Source organism: Marmota flaviventris, chromosome 15, assembly GCF_047511675.1.
Source record: "Marmota flaviventris isolate mMarFla1 chromosome 15, mMarFla1.hap1, whole genome shotgun sequence".
Lineage (NCBI taxonomy): Eukaryota > Metazoa > Chordata > Mammalia > Rodentia > Sciuridae > Marmota > Marmota flaviventris.
Genome location: NC_092512.1, coordinates 16,311,920 through 16,334,613, shown reverse-complemented (window position 1 = coordinate 16,334,613; position 22,694 = coordinate 16,311,920).

Sequence of the window (22,694 nt, the reverse complement as noted above, 5' to 3'; positions counted from 1 at the left end):
GCCTTCTCATCTCTGCTCTCAACCATGGCTATTAATTAATGAGATACTAGGCAATGGGGGTGGGGAATGAAGAAAAGACAAACAGACACACAGAGAGAAAAAGGTGGGGCCAGTTGAGACACTGTTCTCTGATGGAGACACAGTGACCCAGAGCTAGCTCAGCACATTTATTAGGGTTCAAAATCAAAAAGTTATTTGTGGGAAAAATTTAGCAAAGCAGGCAATCTGAAGGATGAAGGACTGGCAAGACATTAGGGTCATCTTGTTATGCTCAGAATTCTCCATCCCTGGGAATATGTGCCTGAACTCAAGGTCCCGACTGATAACTCTGAGCCTTTGCACAGAGTTTCTTTGGGTCGGGGTCACCATAGCAACTGGGCCATCTGGACCTGAACTTTTGCACAGGCAGTTCCCAGCACCAATGCAGCCACAAGGGAGTCAGAAAGACCACGATTCAAATCGCCACTCTCCACACACAGTCTTATGCCTCTTGACTGAACCCAAGATAGAGAAGTTCTTGGGTTGAATATCATGTTTTCTGTTATTATCTGAAGCAATAGAATAATGTCATACTAATTGTTTCAACTAAGCAATTTTAACAGGGTTCTGAGAAAAGAGATGGAACAGTTTTGTTTTTCTGTAAACTACAGAGTCCTCAGTGAAGATGCTGGCTGATCACACATGTAGTGTTAAGAATTGGAATACTTTTCCTCTTTCCCTGCCTCCCTCCCTTCCTTCTTGGGAACAAAAGAGACACCAAGTACTTAAGCACCGTACTCTAATGAGGACCTCACGGGAGCTTTGGCAGAGCCATTGAAGCAGGGTGATCTCGCCTGCCGAGGGAGCCATTTCCAGGACAAGGTTCACTGCATTTATTTTTGGTCTCCCTCCTCATTGCACCAAGTGAGCACGATCTCCAAAGGGCATCAAAGTGCCATGTGGATTTCCATTTCCCTTTCCACCTCGCCCCTCCCTGTGACAAGCAGGCTCCAGCACCCTGGCCTGTTTCCTTTCCTTGTCCCACTATGCCCTGCCAGGTGCGGGATGTCCTGCCTTGCTTCTCTGGCCCAAGGAGCTGGCCTCAAGTCCTCTTCCCTACCATGTCTGACCCAGGAACGTGTCCTACTGAGTCCTCCTCTGACATCTCCCTTGTGTCCTCAGTGGCTCGGGGGCTCATCTGTCCCTCTGAGCCAGTCTTGTCACACTGTGGCAGCCTGCTCCTGGTCCCTGTTCCCAGCCACAACATCAAGGACCTTTCTTCCCCCAAGTCTGTTCCTTCCTCCCTTCTTGGGACAGCTCCTCCTCATCCTTCGACTTTCAACTTCAGTCAGTATTTTTCTCTATCTCCTTCCCCTTGACGTTCAAAAATACTTGATAAAATTTATAACTAAAATTTTGTGCTTGTGTGTTTGATCCTGTGCACTACCTGAGAGCCTGGACAGCGCCCTCTTGATTGGCCTCTATTAACTCAGTACACAGCACCATCCCTGCCCTGGTGCCCCATTATCAGCTCTGTGATGGTGAGCCAGTTGCATAATCTCACCCACATCTTAATAGGAAGGGGGATGACTGGGCCCTACTTATTTGAGTTAAGTCGGATCGTTTGCAAAGCACCTGGAATAACGTCTGGACCGCAGTAGGGATTTGCTGCTGGTTCCCTTCCTTTTCCACCTGGAGGATGGAGAAGGTGAGTCGAGATGGTAGCAAAAGGCACCAAACTTTAGTGAACTGAAACCAAAATGGGAAGTGACTCACTGGTGCTTGTGACCCACTGCAGGAGGAGAGCAGAGGGGCAATGGGACCCGAATCATTCTCAACTGCCCACTTCTCTCTCCCTTTAATTTTCTCCCTTCAGCTGTGTGTGTGTGTGTGTGTGTGAGAGAGAGAGAGAGAGAGAGAGAGAGAGAGAGAGAGGGAGAGATCTCTGTTTCCCCTGGATGTCATTTTTATCCCCTTAACCATCTGTCTTCCTGAGGCAAGAAACTGGTCTCTCAGCTCTTGGCCTCCTAGCCTAGCTTCACCTTCCAGAGGGAAATGGCCCTTCCATCCCCAAGCTCCCGCCAGGATCCCAGGGAAGCACTCTGCTCAGCCCTAACTGAGTCACAGCCCCCTCCCCTGACTGTCACTAGTGTCATGGAAGGGAAGATAGATGGCTCTTCTCTGGGGAACAACACCCCCAAAAGAAGGTGGTGCATTCCAAGGAGGAGTAAGAGTTCCGGGCAGACAAACAATGGTTGTCCACCATGAAAAACGAAGTACCACAGTGACGATTACCGCTGTCTCTGGGCACCATTCATTCCTCCACCTTCCTCTGTGGTTAAACTCTGGCATCTTGGAAGCAGGGACAAAGCCTGAACTATGGTGGCATCCCCTACCCCTGGCACACAGTCAGGAACACCCAAGGCAGTGATGTGTGTGGTCTGAATATGAAAAGCACCAAGGTAAGCACCAGAATTTCTCTCATTCCTGTTGGTGTTTCTCTTCCCAGAGGAAAACTGATTCTGTAACCATGGTTTGGGGAAACAGTTGCATAATGGCCCTGCGGGAGCCTCCAAGATGTTTGACTTGTCTCCTCAGCTATTTACGTCTTAGAATGGTCTCTCTGAGACTCGCCCATTCTCCTTTGCCTTGCTTGGCATCTTCCACGAGTTTCCGTGTTCCTATTTATAAGTTTCACTTGAGCCCAGCTCTTGGGCCTGCCTTTCTCCTCCGACCTTCTCCCAGGGCAGATTCCTTCGGTCAACCTGGGATGGCTTCCAGAGGACGCACAGCTGTTTAGACCAACACACCACGGCTCCTCCCGGCCCCTGCCAGAGGTGGCAGCCCTTCCCAGGGTGCATTTAGTCACCATCACAAGGACAGAGGGTCACTTAGCTGCTTCCTAACTTACTACATGGAGAAGTCAAGAGGCTGCAAGAGGGAACTACTGGGCCAGCCTCAGAGTCAGATGAACCCTGTTGGGTACCTTGCAAGATCCCAGTCCCTAAGCCTTGGCCAAGCCTTGGACACCTTCCTGAAGTCCCAGGGATGAAGTCAGCCACCTTCTATGTGCTAGGCCCTGAGCAGGATGCTGAGACACTGCAGGGTCTTAGACCAGTTCCTGCCTTAGAAAGACTGGAGAAAACCCCTTTCTACAATGAAGTGTGTCACCCTGGGCCTTGGTCCGTGGTTCCACAGCATTGAAGGTCTTTGCACCTGGAAGGATCTTGGTTTGCCTCCAGAATATCCTCCAGGGCTCCTTTACCAGGTATCAGCTCACAGAAGTGACTAAAGAAAAATCCTTCAAAGCCACTTATTTGCAGTCATAGAAATTTCAGGGCTCAAGCCTGGGGATGTAACCCAGTGGTAGAACACTTGCCTAGCATGCGCCAGGCCCTGGAGTCACTCCCCAAGACCAGCCAACGAAGAAATTTTAGAGTTGGAGGAACCTTAGAGATAATCTGATTCCAAACCCTTGGTTCACAGGGAAGGAAAACAGATCTACAATTCCACCATCAAATCAATTCTCTGGGTACAAACTGCTTCTAAAATGTCCTCTTAATAATGCAAAGCATTTACTATGGAAAAAGAAAAACACTGAACCTGTATGTGTGAGGCCCTAACCTACACATACCATGACACATTTAACCCTCTCTATTAAGAAATAGATGTTTTTAAGTGTTTTATTGCATTTTACAAATGAAAAAACTGAAGCACTGAGACATTAATGACATTTCCAAGGCCACACAGCTGCTAGATAATGGAATTTGACCTCAGGATTATTTGTTTCTACATCATCTACTTCTATGAGAATGGAAATAGATTGCATTAATGTTACTGAAATAATGTTGGGAAATCTAGGTTCTGTTCTTAAATCTACCACTAACAAGTTATATGAACCAGAAAGGCCTTTTAATTTCACTGGAACTTAAGTTTCCTGTTCTGTAAATGGAGACCACTGGGTCAGCAATGGCCATTTATGGCCCACAAAGGGTCACTCTTCCAATGGCCAAGACTGAGGATACTGCTAATCAGGGCACCACTCACCGCTGAGCTCCACTGGGCTTCTAACCCAGAGCTTCATGCAGCTCTCCCAATCAATTCCAATTGGCACAAAATAAACTTGCTTGCCACTTGTTGGCCTAATAACCTCTCAGCTCCGTTCCTACTATATTTCAGCAGTGAAAACTCCTGCCCTGGATTTTGGCATTTCTCTGCAGTACTGGAAGAAAAATACAAACAGCTTATCTGTAATTCTGCAGAATCCTGCCTGACACAGGGCCCTGTTATCCTCCTGACTGATCCTGGGGATGTGCCCAGGACTCTAAGGGGCTCTGTCACCAATGAGGGGGCCAAGACTTCATTCCATTTTTTTCCTTAACTCTGCTCCACACAGATGGAAATTGTTCCTTGCCCTTGACATTTCTGGAATATCACACAGTTGTTTTATGAAATAAATCTCTTGCTGAAGTAGTTGAATATAATAATAAGGCCACTGAAGAGGTATGTGGAAAAACACCCCAGCCTTCACACGCTGATTGGCTTACAGACCAGAGAGGTGGAGAGAGGTGAAAGGGTCTAAGTAATGTCTACGGAAGATATGCAGAAATGCCAAGCTATGTCAAATTGTTATGCTTTTTAATCTGATGTCATCCCATTTGTTGATTTTTAATTTTACTTCTTGATTTAGGAGACTTGTTAAGGAAGACATTTCCTGAGCTAACATGTTGGAGTGTTGGGCCTACATTTATTTTCTTCTAGCAGGTGCAGGGTTTCTGGCCTAATTCTTAGGTTTTTGAGTTGAGTTCTGTGCAAGGTGAGATAGGGATTAATTCCATCCTAATACATATGGATTAATGGGATGACATCAAATTAAAAGAGTTCTTCATAACAAAGGAAACAATCAAGAGTGTGAAGAAAGAGCCTACATAATGGGAGAAAATCTTTGTCACCTGCACCTCAGAAGTGGCATTAATATCCAGGATATAAAAAGAACTCAAAAAACTTAAAGCCAAAAAAAAACCCCACTTAACCCAATCAATAAATGGACAGAGGAACTAAACACTTCTCAAAAGAAGAAATACGAATGGTAAACAAATATATGAAGAAATGTTCAACATCTCTAGCAATTAAAGAAATGCAAATTAAAACTACAATGAGATTCCATTTCACTCCAGTCAAAATGGCAATTATCAAGAATATAAGAAATAATAAGTATTGGTGAAGATGTTGTGGGGGAAAGATTCACTCATATATTGCTGGTGGGAATGCAAATTGATGCAACCACTCTGGAAAGCAGTATGGAGATTGCTCAGAAAACTTGGGATGGAACCACCATTGGATGCAGCTATCCCACTCCTAGGTTTATATCCAAAGGACTTAAAATCAGCATACTACAGGGACGCAGCCACATCAATGTTTATAGCAGCTCAGTTCACAATAGCTAATCTAGGGAGCCAATTAGGTGCCCTTCAACAGATGAATGGATAAAGAAAATGTGGTACAAATACACAATGGAGTTGTACTCAGCTATAAAGAAGAATTATTTCATGCCATTTGCCAGAAAATGGATGGAACTGGAGACTTATTTCATGCTAAGTGAAATAAGCTAGTCCCCAAAAGTCAAAGGTCAGTGTTTTCTCTGATATACAGAAGCTAATCCAAAATACAGTGGGGTTGGGTGGGGTGGGGTGGAGAGGGGATAGAAAGAAAATAATAGAAGAACGACTAGAGTAGACAAAGGCAATAGGGATAGGGAAAGACAGTGGGACCTAACTGACCTAACTTTCCTGTGTACATACATGAAAACACACAGTGAATCTCACCATCATCCACAAGACTAATTAAAAAAAAAAAAAAGAGGTCTATGAGTAAATGGCAGAAAGACCAGTAGAATAGAGGGAAGGGAGAGGGAGAGGGAGGAGGGAGGAGAAGGGGAGGTACTGAGGACTGGATTAGAACAAATTATATTCCATGCTTCTATAATTATGTCAAAATGAATTCTATTGTCAAGTATAACTAAAAAGAACCAAAAAAATAAATAAATAAAAAGCAATTAAAAGAGAAAATGAAAAAAAAAATGTTAAGCTTATGGTGACCCCAGGACAGGAAGTGAAACAGGAACAGAAACCCAGAATCATGTTGAAATCCAATGCAGCGGGCATTAAACGCTGGGGGGCAGCAGGAAGCCTGCAGACCTGGGGTCATCAGGCCGCTCTCTGGCAGACCTCAGCAGTGTCCCGGCTCTTCACAGGGCCGGCAGGGGCCTCTGCATCCTGCCAGCAGCCACCCTGGGAAAAGAAAGGGCAGCCCGTTCTTCAAGGTGACAGTTGGAGTCTAGTGTCGGATTACCCCAGATTGTCAGCAAGGCCACAGCCTTGGCTCTGCCCTAGAAGGCGAGTCAGCCCAGCTTTGAAGGATCCCTGCCTGGTCCCGAGGGCAACACAGGGCACCGGCAGGCAGGCACGGCCACTTGAAGCTTGTGTGGCAGAAATGCTGGGGGTGTAGGGAGAAGAGTTGGATTTTAGTCTTCTAGGTAATTCTGATACCCACCAAAGGTTTGAAAATCCTTCTCCAGCTGAACAAGCCATCCCCTGGGAGCAGAGGAAATTCCTCCTTCGCTCCCCTCTGCCCATTCCACTTCTCCGTGGAACCCTCCCAGGACTGTCCACGGTTGGTCATGTGGTCCTTGCCTCCTGTAGCAGGTGCCAACAGAGCTTAACCCGAGACTGTGCTGTCCCTAGTGTCTGATACTGGTGGGCTTGAAATGACACCTACACAAGAATCACACCTGGTAGAGGATGAGAAAGACTGAAGGACAAGGAAATCTGAACCCCACCCCCTTGTCCCCTTGATGCTCAGCCCGTGGAAACTCCACCACCGCTGTCACAGCCCCCATTGACCTAGGAGTCGCTGTGCGCAGGCTCTGTGGGAAGTGCTTTACACACATCAATCATCTTGGGAAATTCTGAGGGGCGTGGCTTCTTGATCCCCACTTTACAGAAGTCACTGGGTTCAGTACAAGAGGTTACACATGTTGCTGGGGCTGTTCAGTTCTTTGCCATTGTGGGTTGGGACCTGGCCCCATGTCTATCTGAGTCTAATTGAAGGTCTGGACCACCAAACTACCTCAGCCCAATAACCACCCTCGCCCACCACTCCGCCCACCTCAGAGGGCTTCCTCACGGTCCATGCAGGGTCAGTGTAGGACCAGGAATGCAAACTTCCTCCACACACAGTAGGTCCTTAATGGATGGTTGAGTCTGAGTTGTGGGCACATTGGATCATTCCTGAGCTCTGTGGCCCCAGGCAGCTGTCCAGTCCTCTGAGTCGTCACCTGGCTTCTTAAAACAGAAATACAGCATCTGCCTCCTGGGGATGCTACAGAGAAGCGGGAGCTTGTGTCTATGGAGCACAGAACTTGACATGTAATAAGCCCTGGACAAATGATGGCTAACCATTATGTCACTGTGATTGAACCTAACAAAACGGGTGTGAGGAGACAAGCCAGGCATCCTCATGGCCACCTGTGGAGCAGCAGGAGGCTGAGGGCTTGCCCAAGGTGGCAGGCACAGCCAGAGAAAGTGGCTCAGCCTCTCCATTCAGCCCCAGTTCCCTTTCCTCCATCCAACACTGCCTGGCGCTCAAAAAGAGGCCCAGGTCTCATGGAGTCCCTTGGTTACTGTGGCAACACGCTCCAGTTTGTGCAGAGACTAAGGAAGACCCTGGGCTTTGCCTCACACTGGCTCTGACACAAGTCACATTGGGACCGCATTCCAAGAAGATGCTCTCCTTAACAGACATGGTGGGGCACCAAGGGGCACTTCCCTTCTCTAATTTCTTGTGATTATTTTGACAGCTCTGGAGACCTACTTCCTTTGGAGGGAAACCAAGACCCTGTGTTGTTGTTGTGATCCACCACTGTTTACCAGGGTGATGTCAGAGCAAAGATCAGTTTGCAGGCTTGCTGGTTCCCAGCCTCTGCCTCGCACAGCACAGTCCCTCTGGGAGGAGAGTCAAGAATCCTGCTGCTTCAGGTGGAAAGAACAGCCCTGAAGGCCAGAATTGTCTCTTCACCAGCCAGGAGGCTCCAACCCTCAACCTCAGTGGTGCATGTGGGTCAAGGAAAGTTGGCTTTTGCTTCCCGATGGTAAGAGCTCATTGATTGATTTAGTGCTTAACCACTGAGCCACGTTCCTAGGTCATTGTTTTGTTTTTTAAACAGGATTTTGCTAAGTTGCTTAGGGCCTTGCCAATTTGCTGAGGCAGAGGCTGGCTTTGAACTAGCAATCCTCCTGCCTCTGCCTCCGGAGCTGCTGTGATTACAGGATGTGCCACTAGGCCCAGCAAGAGCTGATATTTATTGCATGCTCACAAGCTGCCCAAAACTCTAGCTCTTCCCAATGAAAGGCAACCGATAGTTCTAAATCTAGAGCCCAACAGCCTGGGTTCAAATCCCAGCTCTCCCACTTACTAGCAGTGTCTCTGCCCAAGTTACTTGACCTCTTTGTGCCTCAGTTCCCTCAACTGTAAGATGGGATGTACTTTTATGAGGTTGTTCTGAGTGTCCAATGTTAATACTTCACCCTATGTGTGTTTTCTCATTCTCATATGAAAACATATTGAAGTTGATGTAATTATCCCCATCTGCATGGGAAGAAACTGAAGCATAGCACCAAGAAGCACTCTTCTCCGTGTCCTAAAGGCGGTAGCGATTATAATAATCTCCAACACTTATTAGATTCCTGCAATTTTCCTAACAAAGCAAAGGAGCTGCTACAACATTCCCTACTTTACCCACAGTGAAACTGAGGCACAGAGAAATTAAATAACCTGCCCTCCATCACACTGGTAGACTGTAGCGCCACCACATCAACCCAGCCAGTGCACTGCCTGAGTCTGTGCAGCCAAGGGCTGTGCTTACCAAAGTCCCAGTGCCTGCTCCCTCTGCCCACTATAATGTGCAGCCTACTAATGAGCAGGGGATTGGCCATTTCGTGAAAATAGCAGAGCTCTTCTTTGCCTTTATCATTTGTTTTTCATCCCAGGGTCATCAAACGGGTCTTTCTAACTTTGCAAGGATAGATTATCCAGTGGAGCCGTGTTTCTTGATAGAGGTGCTGTTGGCATTTTGGATGAGCCAGTTCTCATGGCCCTGCGGTCCGAGAACTATCCTGAATATGGCAGGATGATGATTCCCCGAGTCAAGGAATGCCAGTGTCTCCACTAAGACATTATTATATCAAGATGTCCCACATGATTTTCTAGTGTTTTCTCAGGAGAGGGGAAGAGTCTACCTCAAGAGAGAGCCACTGAAATAGAGCATCGTCTGCTCCCCTTTCCTCTGTTCACTAATTCAACTCAACCCAAGGATTAGGAGAAATAAGAATCCAACACAGGATGGCCAGCCTCATGAGCCTGCTAACAGAGTGCCGGAAGAGGAGGAGGGACAGGCATGAGCCTCACCAGGGGCATGGTCAGGAGCAGCGCTGGGGGGAGTCTCTTCACCGGCCCACACAGAAGCAGAGGAGGCAAACTAGAGAAGGAGGTGAATCCCAAAGGAGGCCACTTCACCCACCTTCACCATACTGTTGGCTGAGAAGCCAAGGCAAGGGAGCAGCAGGTGGACTTTGGGGGGTGGAAGTCAGGGCATCAGGCCCCAATGGGCTCTGCCACCTGGCCAGGGGGTTTATCCTCCATTCCTCATTTGCCCTAGGATCCTAGTGGTGATGCCTCTCCTACCCACTCCCAAAGTTGTAAGCCTCAAGTGACACAGGAGTGTAGGATACCTGGGACATGAATATCACCACCATGTTTGTGTCTAAAGCAAGTCTCAGGGCACCAAGTGCTGTTCCCTTTTGGACATCTCTTGTCATTCATAAAAGTATGAGCTATTTGCCAGGCTTACACACTGAGTCATTTGTTCCCTAATGACACCAGGAGAGCACTTCCTTCCCAGGACAATCACTGCCAGGTGCTAAAACCTTCAAAGATGAGCATGGGGTGTCCCAATGCCCAGGCTCAAGGCAGGTGGGAATATTGAAATTGGGCTCTGAGGCTCTGCTGCCTTCTCTTCTGAGAATGCTGGGGATTCTGTAAGCACCATCCAAGGGCACTGTGGTCCAGAAGACAGATTCAGAAGTGTGGTGTTGTGTATTTGCTTCTTTTTAAAAAAGCAAAGGAAACACTACAAAAACTAAGCTCTTATTATGTTCTATATACTAAAGTCTTAACGCACCTTTATTTCAATGAATCGCTATAGCATTTCAGTGAATTACCCATGATTACTCCTGCTTTACAAATAAGGAAACTAAAGATTAAGGAGTTTAATAATTGACCTAAAGGAGTACACCTAATTGGTGCATGTGTTAAACAAAATAATGGCCCTTTCAAGTAACCAGGCCCTAATCGATTACCCAGAATCTATGAACCTGTGTTGCAAAAGAGAATTAAGATTTCTGATGGAATCAAAGTTGCTAATCAGCTGACCACAGAATCAAGGAATTTCCCTGGGTAGTCTTGATGAGCCCAATGTGAGCACAAATGTGTTTGAAAGTGGAAAATGGAGACAGAAAAGGAGAAACTAAAAAAGATTGAGAAGACACAGACAGATGCAGAGAATGTGAAGGGGTGGCCAGAGGCAGTGTCGCTGGCTTTGAAGATGGAGGAAGGAGCCGCGAGCCAAGGGATATTGGCAGCCTCCTGAAGTCGGACAGAAGGAAAACTGTCCTGCTAATGCTGTGATTTTGGCCCAGTGAGACCTGTGCTGGACTTTTAACTATAGAGCTACAAGAAAATTAATTTGCATGGTTTTAAGCCAACAACTTTCTGATGATCTGTTATGGTGGCAATGGGAAACTGAAATAGTTGTGGTGTCTTGAATTTGAATTTGAATCTGCCTTAGTGCAAATGTGAGCTACTAAACATTACATCAGGTGATCTGGCTTGGAAACCTGATTCTACCATTTTGCTGTATGTGTGATCTTAGGCAAATTAAACAGGGACAGAGAAATAGTCTTTGGCTGCTTTGGATTTGGGGAGGATTACATTTGATTGTGCTTCCCAAATTTACTTTTAGTAACCTAAAAGTTTGCCTAGATTAGATGATTTTTTAAATTTTTTTTTTTAGTTGTAGTTGAGCCCAATACCTTTATTTTATTTATTTATTTTTTTATGTGGTGCTGAGGAATGAACCCAGTGCCTCTCAAGTGCTAGGGGAGTGCTCTATTGCTGAGCCACAACCCCAGCCTCTAGATTAGATGATATTTAATAAGGAAGAAAAGTCTCCTAGATGGTCCAGGGTACGTTGAAAAAGCTCTGTTTGCTCTTATAACTCAAATGATAATGATAGAAGTCCCAGTGGTGTTACAATAGATGTTGGAAGGCTCCTTAGAGACTACAGTAAGTCGGAAAGAAGAGGATTCAAATGATGCCAGAGGCCCCCAGGTTTTAGATTCAGCTGTGGGTCTTAAGCCAATAACAGCCCTCAGCTTATTCCCGGGCCAGGGGAGAGGCTTAATATCAGGCCACGCAGCCCCTGGCTATTTAAACAGCTGATTATGAACTAAGATATCATTTTGGGAGGAATATTCCACTAATATCCAGAACCTTCCCTGAGATGCCAAGACCCTCTGACACACACATCTTACCGAGATTTACGTGAACTGACTTCCTCTGCTCTCCAACTGTCTCCAGCATGTCACCCATGCAGCACAAGACCCTGTGCAGTGCGGTGGCCAAGTCCCACCTGTCCTAAGTTAGGGCTAAGCCAGGGAGTTGACACAACCTTGAAGCACCATGGTGAAGGTGACTGTTGTCACCTCTAGGTAAAAGAAACCGCCCCTTGTTTTGTTGACTCTTTGGGGTGGATTTTTAAAAAGCATTTTCCCAAGAAATGGCCGCATATGAGGGACTAGGGGTTTTGTTGACTTGTTGCAATAAGAAAACCACATCTTGAACCAGTGACTGCGATACGAGGCTGCTCCTCATTAAGCTTTGGCGAGTCCACTGCTATTTTCCACCTCCACGTGTCTTTCTGTACCCGCCACACAGGTGTCAAAGAGTGTTAGGACACAATTAACCACCCACATATATTTCAAGTCTTTGTTGACGCCACCAATTCCTTCAATTCCCTCAGAAAAGTGTTGCTTGGGATTGAACTTTCTGGCAGAAAGAGGAACTCGGGAGTTTCCGTTTTACCTTTATTTCATGGATTCTCACGGAAGGTTCCACTAGGTGTCAAGCCAGTGGATTTTCATTATGTGCCCCAGGCCTGGAGAAATAACCAGAGGGTGAACACAAGGCCCCGTGACTCAGCCCACAATAAATTGGAGCTGGCTACCTGATGCTGGCTTTTAGTTATCTATTGCTGCGTGTCGACTTACCTCAGAACTAGGCAGCTGAGAACAGCAAACCTCTACCATCTCACGCCACGTGTGACTCAGGAATGGGGGCAGTTGGCTGGGGGGTTGGGGCTGAGCCTCTCTTCAGGCTGGGGTTGAGGTGTGCTGGGCTCCAGGTATCTCAGGGCTTCTAGGAGGGAGGACCCAGGTCCAAGCCAGGTCACGTTGATGGCAGACCATGGTCCCTACCCTGCAGGCCTCTTCATGCCTCACATGGGAGGTGACTTCCCCCAGGGTGAGCAACCCAAGAGTGAGAGGGGACCCAGGGTCAAACAGGTACTTTTTAATAACCTAATCTTGGAAGTGACATTCCTGCATTCCTCCCATGAGAAGCAAGTCAAGGGAGCCCAGTTTGCCTTCAAGGAGGGGGTTCCCACAGGAGGCAGGAGGCAGGAATGCTGGGGGCCACCTGAGGGCTGGCCTCACTGATTATTGGCCCACAGCAGGGTGCTACATCCCCAGGAACTTCTAATGCCTCAAAGCCAGCGTCAAAACCCTAAAAATCTGGGTAATTTTTTGCCCTCAGAATAAAATTACCCTGGCAATGGCTGCAGGACCTTCCAGAAGGGGGAGAAGATGTATCATATATTTCTGGTGACACAGCGGGGAGTTCTGAGGGCACTGGCCCCTGCTCATCGAGAGGGCCCTGGGTTCTCTAGCTTTGTCTCCTGACTCTGTTCCCTTCTGTGGTCATGACTCAAGTATAGGCTTCATGTCCTGAAAATGAAGAGTGTTTGTTTGGACCTTAGTGATCTGCCATTCTCTTTTGATCCTTGGGACCACATGATCCCAACTGCCACCAAAGATCAGACCATAGGACAACCACCCTTACAAGGATCCTTACTCTGGTGGCCACACCCACTGCCTCTGGAAGATGGGTGAAGCTCAGTGACCAGTGCCCCCAAGATCTGCAGTGATGTCAAGAAAGCCACTCCGTGGCAATCATCAAGAATCCAAGCAACAATAAATGTTGGCGAGGATGTGGGGGAAAGGCACACTCATACGTTGCTGGTGGGAATGCAAATTGGTGCAACCACTGTGGAAAGCAGTATGGAGATTGCTCAGAAGACATGGAATGGAACCTCCATTTGACCTAGTTATCCCACTTCTCAGTTTATACACAAAGGATTTAAAATCAGCATACCCCAGTGATGCAGCCACATCAGTGTTCATAGTAGCTCAATTCACATTAGCCAAGCTATGGAAACAACTTAGGTGCCCTTCAATAGATGAATGGATAAAGAAAATGTGCTACATATACACAATGGAATATTACTCAGCCACAAAGAAGAATGAAATTATGGCATTTGCTGGAAAATGGATGGAATTGGAGAATGTGATATCATGCTAATTGAAATAAGCCAATCCCTGTTCTCTCTGATATGTGGATGCTAACCCACAACAAGGGAGGGTAGAGAAGGGAAGAATAGAAGTTCATTGGATTAGACAAAGGGGAATGAAGGGAGGGGAGAGGGGATAGGAATAAGAAAAATGTTAGAATAAATTGGACATAAATTTCCTTTGCTCATATGTGAATACATGACAGGGATAACTCCCACATTATGTACACTCACAAGAATGGGATCCTAATTGGAATGGGTTGTACTCCATTTATGTATAATGTGTTAAAATATACTCTACTACCATGTATCTAAAAACAAAAAATTTTAAAAAAAACAAAACAGGGCCATTCTATTCAGTGCCCTCTGTCATTTACCCTGGTCTTCACAACAGCTACTCAAATTCTTTCTTTACCTTTCTTTCTTTCTTTTAAGGCTTAGAGAAACTTTCTTTTTTGTTATCTCAGAAAGTGTTTAGGGAGTAGCTCATTTTTACATAGTAATTGCACTCCAACATTTTCTGTCTGTGCTTTTCTTTCTCTAAATTACACCAAGAGATTTCTAGAATTTGAACTTCACTTCGCATGGACGGCCCCTGAGACAGGCTTCAGGGAACCAGCTCACCAACCAATCAGAATCCGTCCCAGATGCTGAGGTCAGCACCCTGAGTCTAGGACTGTGGACCCTGCTTGTCACTTCCTGTCTTGGTGATTAACCCGGGGGCTTTTGTCACCACAGAATCTTTCTCAAGTGGGATGTAAGTGGTGGTTTCCTGTCTTGAAGCAGAGATCAGAAAGGAAAGCCTCTGACTTTCCCAGCTTGAGTGCCTCTGGCTTGTGTGCAGCGTTACCTCCTCGCCTCCAGGAGGCCAGGAGCAGAAAACGGAAGCTCACAGAACCCCCAGACTCCGACTGCAGCTTCTGCTCTGCCTCTGAGGGTCTTGGAAAGGTTCCTCAGTGTCTGTGGCTCCGGGTGCTCTGCTGTGCCATAGAGACTGGCTTCGCTGGTCTCTGAATTCCTTCCAGTCCTTACAATACAGTCATTTAGCCTAATTCTCCTGGGCATCCACCCTAAACCCTAACGTGCTTTCTTTCTATCCATTATTTATTTGGAGTCTAATGATTCTTTCCTGAGCCCAGTGTCTTAGCTAATTAGCCATTACTCGTCACATGGCATGGGTCTGTTGTCTAAGCAGAGGTAGATCCAAACCTCCTGTCCCCGGAGAGTCTAAGATACTCCAGAAAATAATCACTTTTCATCAGAAAGGGAAAAGAAATGATCGTAGAGCAATATGCACATTAAAATCTATGTTAATATTTCCTACCATTTGTTGTACGTCAACTATGTATTAGGTCACTACATACTTTATTTCATTTATTTTCACTACAGAACTCTGGAGATACATAGGACTCTGCCTTTTATAGCGGGGGAAGCTGGGGTTTAGAGCGGCTAGGCTCACATGCCCAAGGTCAAACATTAGCCAATAGTATAGGCAGGAGTCCAGACCCAGCTACTCGGTTCCAAAGCCAGTACTTGTCACATTGCACTGCATACCACACAAAACCATGGCTTCCTTCTCTGTTTCCAGAGCCTTTTTCACATTCACACCAACTTGTCAAGGTTTGACCGTAATACATCCCTGTCTGACCAAAACACACCCATTTTCTCCAGATCTGCCTTAACCAATGATTTGTGGGTTAAATAACTGACCTTATCCAGGGCACTTGGTGCATCTCATCCTTCTTTCTATTCTCTCCCTGTCCCCCGACCTAGCTCCCAGCAGGTGCATGTGTGTGGGTGCTAATTAGCCTCCATCAGGCTTCCAGAAACATCTTCTGCAATGAATACCTTGCTAATGAATTTTGATGAAAGAAGCCTTTTTAAAGCATCACTTTAAGAAAAAATAGCATTTGTCCTACTGTCCATTACAAGTATCATCAGCTGAGGCTATTTTTCTTCTTGTTCCAATTTAAAAAGTAAAGTCTGACCTGCTGGAATGGCTCACATTTAAAAAACCATTACTGCCACTGGAGCTGTGGCCAGGCCTCCTCCCAGGCATGGGAAGCCCCGGAAGGTGGAATGGCCCTGGCACTCAGGTTCGCCCACCCTGGGCCTGCTTGTCCGCAGCTGAACCCGTCATGCTACTGAGCCCAGTTGGGACTAATGTGGACCCTGGGACTCTTTACATGAGCTCTGGAAGTCATGCTGATTCAAATCCAGGTTCCTCCAGAGTCAGGAGGAGTTCTGGAATGCTGGGAAAATCACAGGACCAAACAGCAAAGCGGATCCTTGGCTGTCACACCCATTTTTCTCCAGAGACTTGCCCCTTTGTCTTCTGGACCGATCTGCTTGGGTGATGTTAGTCTAGAACTGTGGGAGCTCAGATGAGGCTGCTTGTTGGTTCCCCGTCAGGGATGAGGCATAGGGCTTTACCTTGGACTCAGAAGGACACTCTTTGGCTAAGAAAGGCCCACATCTGTTTTCTCTGGCCTAACGGCAGTGTTGGACCAGCAAATGCCTAGAGACTCAGAGGTGACGCTTACAGTCTTGCTAGCACAGAATCAGATTTAGATCTGATTGTTAGATTTCCTAGTGGAATTTGTAATTGGGATGTTTGCTATTCGGACCATTCAGTAAGCCCCAGATTGGGAGCTGGAAAGAGCTACCTCATTCCTCCCCTTCCCTGTCATAGGAAGACAGGACCATCACTCATTCCCAACTGTGCAACTTCCAGAATGTAACAGGAATCTCTTCTCCTCATTTCCAGGACTGCTCTCCTGGCCCAGGCCACTATCACCTGTCACCTGAATCATGGCACTACCTACCAGGTAGTGTCTTAAGTTGCCCCATGCTCTACCCATCAGACAGGTGGTTAGAAGACAAAAACCGGTTTAATCACTTCTTGGCCTCAATCTTCTAGTGCGTTCCCACTGCATTTAAAGTGAAGCCTAATTTTGCCTGAGGGTCTGCCGGGGTCCCCCTCTCCTCCTTGCTTGCTCGGCCCTGATGCATTGGCCTTCCTACCATCCCTGGAACCTGACAAGTGTGCTCCCACCCTAGGGCCCTGGGCTTGCTCTCCCTCTACCTGGAGCACATTCCTGCCTGTTCCTCCAACCGTTGGCCTCTCTCCCTGCAGACATGCATGCCCTTGCCTCTGTGGCTTCAGATTCTTCACCTCCATGGGGCTCCATCCTTCTCCCTGCTAATCTGCTCCACAGAACTTTCCTCCACCTGAAATGACTGTGTTCAATCTTCCTCCCTCTCTTTCTTTCCTCTCTTTCCTCAAAACCGTGGACTTTGTCCTCTTGTGTTTTGGCTCCTTCTCCTGAGCCTGGTATAGCATCTTGTACGTGGTTGGCTCCCAATAAGTTTGAATAAATGAATGTGCTGTATATGTTCAATGTACAGTGATAGCCCAAGGAGGAAGTTGCTGAATCTGTTCATGGGATGCAAAGGCTTCCTGGAGGAGGTCATCTGTCGCCTGAGTCTTGAAGCATGAGAGGTTTCAGGCCAGGTGCCCAGGATGGGAAAGAATGTGGAGTAGGGAACAGACTCATCTTTAAAATACCACTGAACTCCATGACCCTGGTCTGCAATGTCCGGGGAAGGCTCCTACAGAAAAGACCCTGGAACTGAGCCTTAAAGGCTGAAACAGGAGTTCACAGGGCAAAGAAAAGGAAGAGGCATTTCAGCAGCATGAACATTCTACATCAGGCATAGATCTGTGGAGGAGAAGGGTGAGCAGGAGGCTGGAGGGCAGGGTAGCAGTGTCGCGACCCCTCGCCAGCAAGGGAAACACGACACAGGATTCTTCTTACAACAGTTTATTCAGGCCTTGAGTCATGTATCATCTTCTAGCGCCCGCCTGCGACACACCCAAGCACAGCTTAATAAAGCCCCCTGCATCCCAATCCCAAGCCGCCACGTGGATCTCTCTCATAGGGTGGTAAGGAATTGCGCGCCAACTCTCCATAAAAGGAGTTGTTTACCGCAGGCCACAGTGGAAGCTGGCGCCATCTTCTAATGGCGGCCACGATCTATAACAATGGCTTACCACATAGCAGTGTCAGGGCGAGATCATCAGGGGCCTGGCCTGTCTGCTAAGAATTTTTTTTAACCTAAGAAAAATATAGATAACAAAAAGCTATTTTCAGCATTCTGTGGGAAATAAACATATAAATACTATGACTGAACAATTCACATATACAATAAAGACGAGCCAGGGAGACTGAAGTATCTGAACGGAACCCAGAAATTCATGTAAGTGTATCCAGGACATATTTAAAAAATATTTCAGTAGGTCAAAGAGCTTAATGCATGACCAGGTTTTCTTGTTAGAAAGCTCATTTTAATGATAACACCTGAGCTTCCTGAGCCAACGTGGTCAAGGGCCAGATATTTTCACTTCCACTCTATCGTAATTGATATTTGTGCACAATATAACAAAAATGACATGGTAATTTGAAACTTCTGTAAATGGTTTCAAGCAAGGAGAAACTTACTCTTGGCTTTCTGTACTTACTGCCTTGCAGTGGATGAGAAACATTGGTCAGGCAAGCTGTAAACCACAGACCATGCTGCACGACGTCGCACTAGAAGCTGAGCGGCAGGGAGGTCAGGAAAGAGATGGTCTTTGGGCATCACTGGGCAGGTGGATAACCACATCACTATCCCCATTATCCCGGTTAACGCTTTGTGTTCCCCAAGGACCCTACTTCTCCACAACTCTGCAGGAGAGCACGGGGTCATCAGAGAACTCACTGAAGACCTGTCAACAACACAATGAGCTGCTCCCTGAGGAAAGTGGTGTGACTCTGCAGGAATGAATGCCTCTTGACTTTCCATGGCCCCTGCCGGCTAACCCTGCAGTAGGTGGAGGAATACCACTTGGGTGACATTTTGGCTTAGATTTCAGCAGGTGCCCTTTGACCTACCAAAAATAACAAAGAAAATTGTGTTTTGAATTTGCATATATAATTGTACAAAATGGGTTTCATTCAGGTATGACCTACATCTCTTTTTTATACATGTGAGGGTCAGATTATTGTTCAATCAGAGTGTGTGTTTATTTTGGATTGTATAAATAGTGGACTGTAAACTCCAGTTCTGCCATTTTACTAGTCACTTTATTTGGCAAGTAAAGTGACCTAACTTCTGTGAGCTCCAGTTTCTTCATCTGAAAAGATGAGAGAAATAACATTTCCATTCTAGCATTGTTTTGAAGTCTAGATTAAATAGCATGTGTGAAACGCCCAGCCTGCAGCAGGGGCTCAGTAAATGCTGTCCTTTCACCTTATTCATTTTATTCTTCCTAAGTACCCTCAGCCATGGTCTTAAGAAAAGAATGAGAGTCTTTGAATAGCCTTCCCAAAGCCCAGAGTAAAGAATAAAATTCGAAGGACCCCCCCCAACCCCCCCACCCCCCCCCCCACCCCCGCAGCCTGCCTCCGCCCCACCCAGGGTAATTGCAAGCAAGCGCCTCCTCTGCAGGGGAGCCCAAGCCTCTTGGCTCCTAATACACTGATGTCATGGCAGCGGAGCTCTGAAATCTCACGAAGTTCATCCGCCCAGGCAGTCCCCAGAAATGTTAACTTGACCTTGGTGTAGGAGAGATGTCTGCTTGACTTTTCCCTCCATCTGAGCTTTCGTTAGGTCCTGGAGCTGAGTCTCTGGGCCTTAGCAGGTATGTAAGATCAGAAGGCAACTGGGCCTCGGGGAAGGGAAGGGAAGTGGCCTCCACAGGCCTAAGGTAGTGGAATGGCAATGGCTTGACCAACAGGGTGTCAGAGAGTTTCAGCAGGACCTGGGCAGATTCTCCTGGGACCCTATGGGAGGAATGAGAACCCACCAGAACAGCCCAGCCCTGCCCTCCATGCTGAGTGAATCACGGGCTTCCCTGCAGCCTTCCGTTGGGTGCAAAAGGAATGGGAGGTGGGAGCCACCCTAAAAACTGGCCTTAAAGAGCAGCCAGGAAATGACTGCTCCCCGATACCCCCTCACGCCCTCCACACACACCTGTCAATGCCTGCCTTCCCTTGGTAGGATTTGAGGATAGCTCACATATTCTTGGGGACAGCTGCCAAAGTGTTCCCAGGAATGTCAAGCTCTCTCTGCCAATTCCTGGTGGCCCTCTGTTCTGGTCTCATTTTCTCGGATTCTTCCTCTCAAGATCATTCTCCCTGCCCAAGATCATTGAAACAAGCTGTCCTTGGAGTAATTTTGGAGGTAACAGATTATATGCAACAGAAAGAGTCAGACAGGTCTAGTTTCAGTGCCTCCATTCATGAGCTGGGGAGCCCAGTCCCCAAGCCTCAGCCCCCTCACCTACAAATTACGCATAACGATGATGCCTGTCTAATGAGGTTGCTCTGCAGTTGATTGAGATAATGCATTAAAGTGCTTCCTCTGGTGCTTGGTAAAGAGCGAATGTTCAATGAATGCGGCTGTTATTATACCAGTGCTGCAGTTTTATTATTAACAGGCACCCATCAAAGACACAGTAGTTTCCTAGGACTGCTGTAACAGATTAGCACAGACCAGATGGCTTAATATGACATTTTTTCTCTCTCTCACAGAGACCAAAGTCTGAAATCAAGGCGTCACCAAGGCCTCACTCACTCTGAGGGCTCCAGGGAGAATCTCTGCCCCTTTCCACGCTGGGCGCTGTGGGCCTCCCTGCGCGTTCCTTGCTCTGTGGCTGCACTGCTCCAGGCTCTGCCTTATTCACCTTACAGGCTCTTTGCTGTCTTAGTCTTTTTTCTGTTTCTCAGAGGAACACTTGGAAGGCACTTAGGGTTCATCTGGATCACCCCCAACAGTATCCCTACCCAAGATCATTAATTTCATCACATCTGTCCCAGATGAGGTACACTTCACCCCTTTGCCTTGTAAGATAATCTCAGGTTCTGGGGATCAGGTCATCGGCCTATCTTTTTGGAAGTCACCATCCAACCCGCTACAAAATATATTTGGGGGGGACCGCTTTTGTTTATTCCTATTGAAGTCTAAACCCTGACAAGATTTCATTGTCACCTGCAAATCCCTCTTTGGTATCTCTCCTGGGATGAATTGGTGGTCCATCCTACCATATACCTGACAGAGGAGTCCCCTTGATCACTGTGCCCCTGGAACCACAGTACATGCACAGCCTGGGGTTGAACTTGAGAGGAGATGGTATGCGATAAAACAAGCTGTCATGATTAGAGATGAGGGGATGGAACAAAGAGAAAAGACACCAAACCTTGTCCCACTTGGACATCATAGGTTGGGGGGGATGCTGTAGAGAAACCATACCTTGGGTCATTTGGTCTTTTGTACCTGGATGTGAACTAGACCATGATTAATCTTCACTCGTGACATTAAGTGGATTTTTTTGTCCTGGGAACTATTGAAATAGGAGTATTACTACCAATTCCTGGTAACTAAGGAGGGACAGATGCCATGTCACACAATTCAAGGAGAAATCATTCATATTGTGCTTGGTGGATTTATGCTCTCTGATGTCAACCAGGGCTTGAGGGAGCAGTGGCCATTCTGTGAGAGGAACACAGGGCAGTTAGGAGACAAGCCCTGCCCAGGAGGCCAGAGGCCCCAAGCAGAATTTCTAAACCACGAGTTGGCAGAGGAGGAGGCAGAGAGGCTGTCTTTCCTCACTCTAGATCAGCCCTGTGACCTTCTCTGCAAACATCTGCATCTTTGTGGAAAGATGAACTGGAAGGGTCTAGTGGGCTGATGTCTATGTCTTCACCCCTGGAACCTAGGAATGTTACCTTTTACCTTAATTGCATCTGACTTTGCAGATGCAATTAAATCAGGAATTCTGAGATGGGAGATTGCCCTGGACCTAGGTAGGTACTAAATGCAATCAGCAATGTTCTTATAAGAGGGAGGTGAACTACAAACAGGGCTCAACATGGTGACTGGAGCAGAGACTGAGCAGTGCAACACAGGCCAAGGAGAGCCAGCAGTCACCAGAAGCAGAGCCTGGAAGAGGCGAGAGTCACATCCTCCCTGCAGCCACCAGAAGGAACCAGCACTGCCAACAGCCTTTCATTAGCCCCTACACACGTTTCAGTCTCCTGACCTCCTGAACTGTGAAGGAACAATCTGTCTGAAGTAACCAAGTGTGGTCATGCATCATGCAAAGGGCGAGGCTGGGATCTGTAGTAAGGACAATGACAATGGCGGTTATCAAGGGCTCACCTGGCACCGGCCATTCCCTACCACATTTCACGCCTGCTCCCTTTAGTCCTGACCACAGCCCTGAGAGGTGAGAATTACAGTCACAGAGAATGAAGGTGAGAGGGGCTACTGAGCTTCCTATGAGTAGACAAATAGCAAGTGGAGGGCCGCGGTTTAATCCCAGGCCCCACTGCTCACCAGGAGCCATGATCTTGACTAAGGATCTAGGTCCTGCCTGCTTCTATCTGAGCGGTTTTTCAACAATTTCTATTTTGTCCTTTTATGAGTGCAAAGGCTCTATAACTTACAAGGTCCCGTCAATTCCTACTTTCCACTAGATCTTCAAATATTCATGTGCACACACGTACTTTGGGATCTTTGACCTTTGCCTTATATATTCTGTTCTTTCTCCCCCCCCCCTTTTTTTGTTTTTTTTTTCATTTCCTTTTTCTTTTTTTTTTTTTTTCCTTTTGAGATGGGGATATGCTGTTGTCCAGGCTGGCCTTAAATTCCTGGGCTCAAGCGATCCTCCTGCATCAGCTTCCCAAGGGACTGGGAAAATGCCCCCACCACCTTACTTAATCTGGTACCTTAATTTCTTAGTAGATTCTGAGTTAAAATAAGTTATAATTTATGGAGACCTAATTTTAGTAACACATGAGAACCCAGTCTAAAGATAATTAGTATCTATCCATTAGATGACATAAAAATAAAAGTGTTAGTAAAATTATCCCAAAACTTGAAAACCAAGCAAAGGACAATAGAGCATGTGCCCTGATGATACACTAGAGCT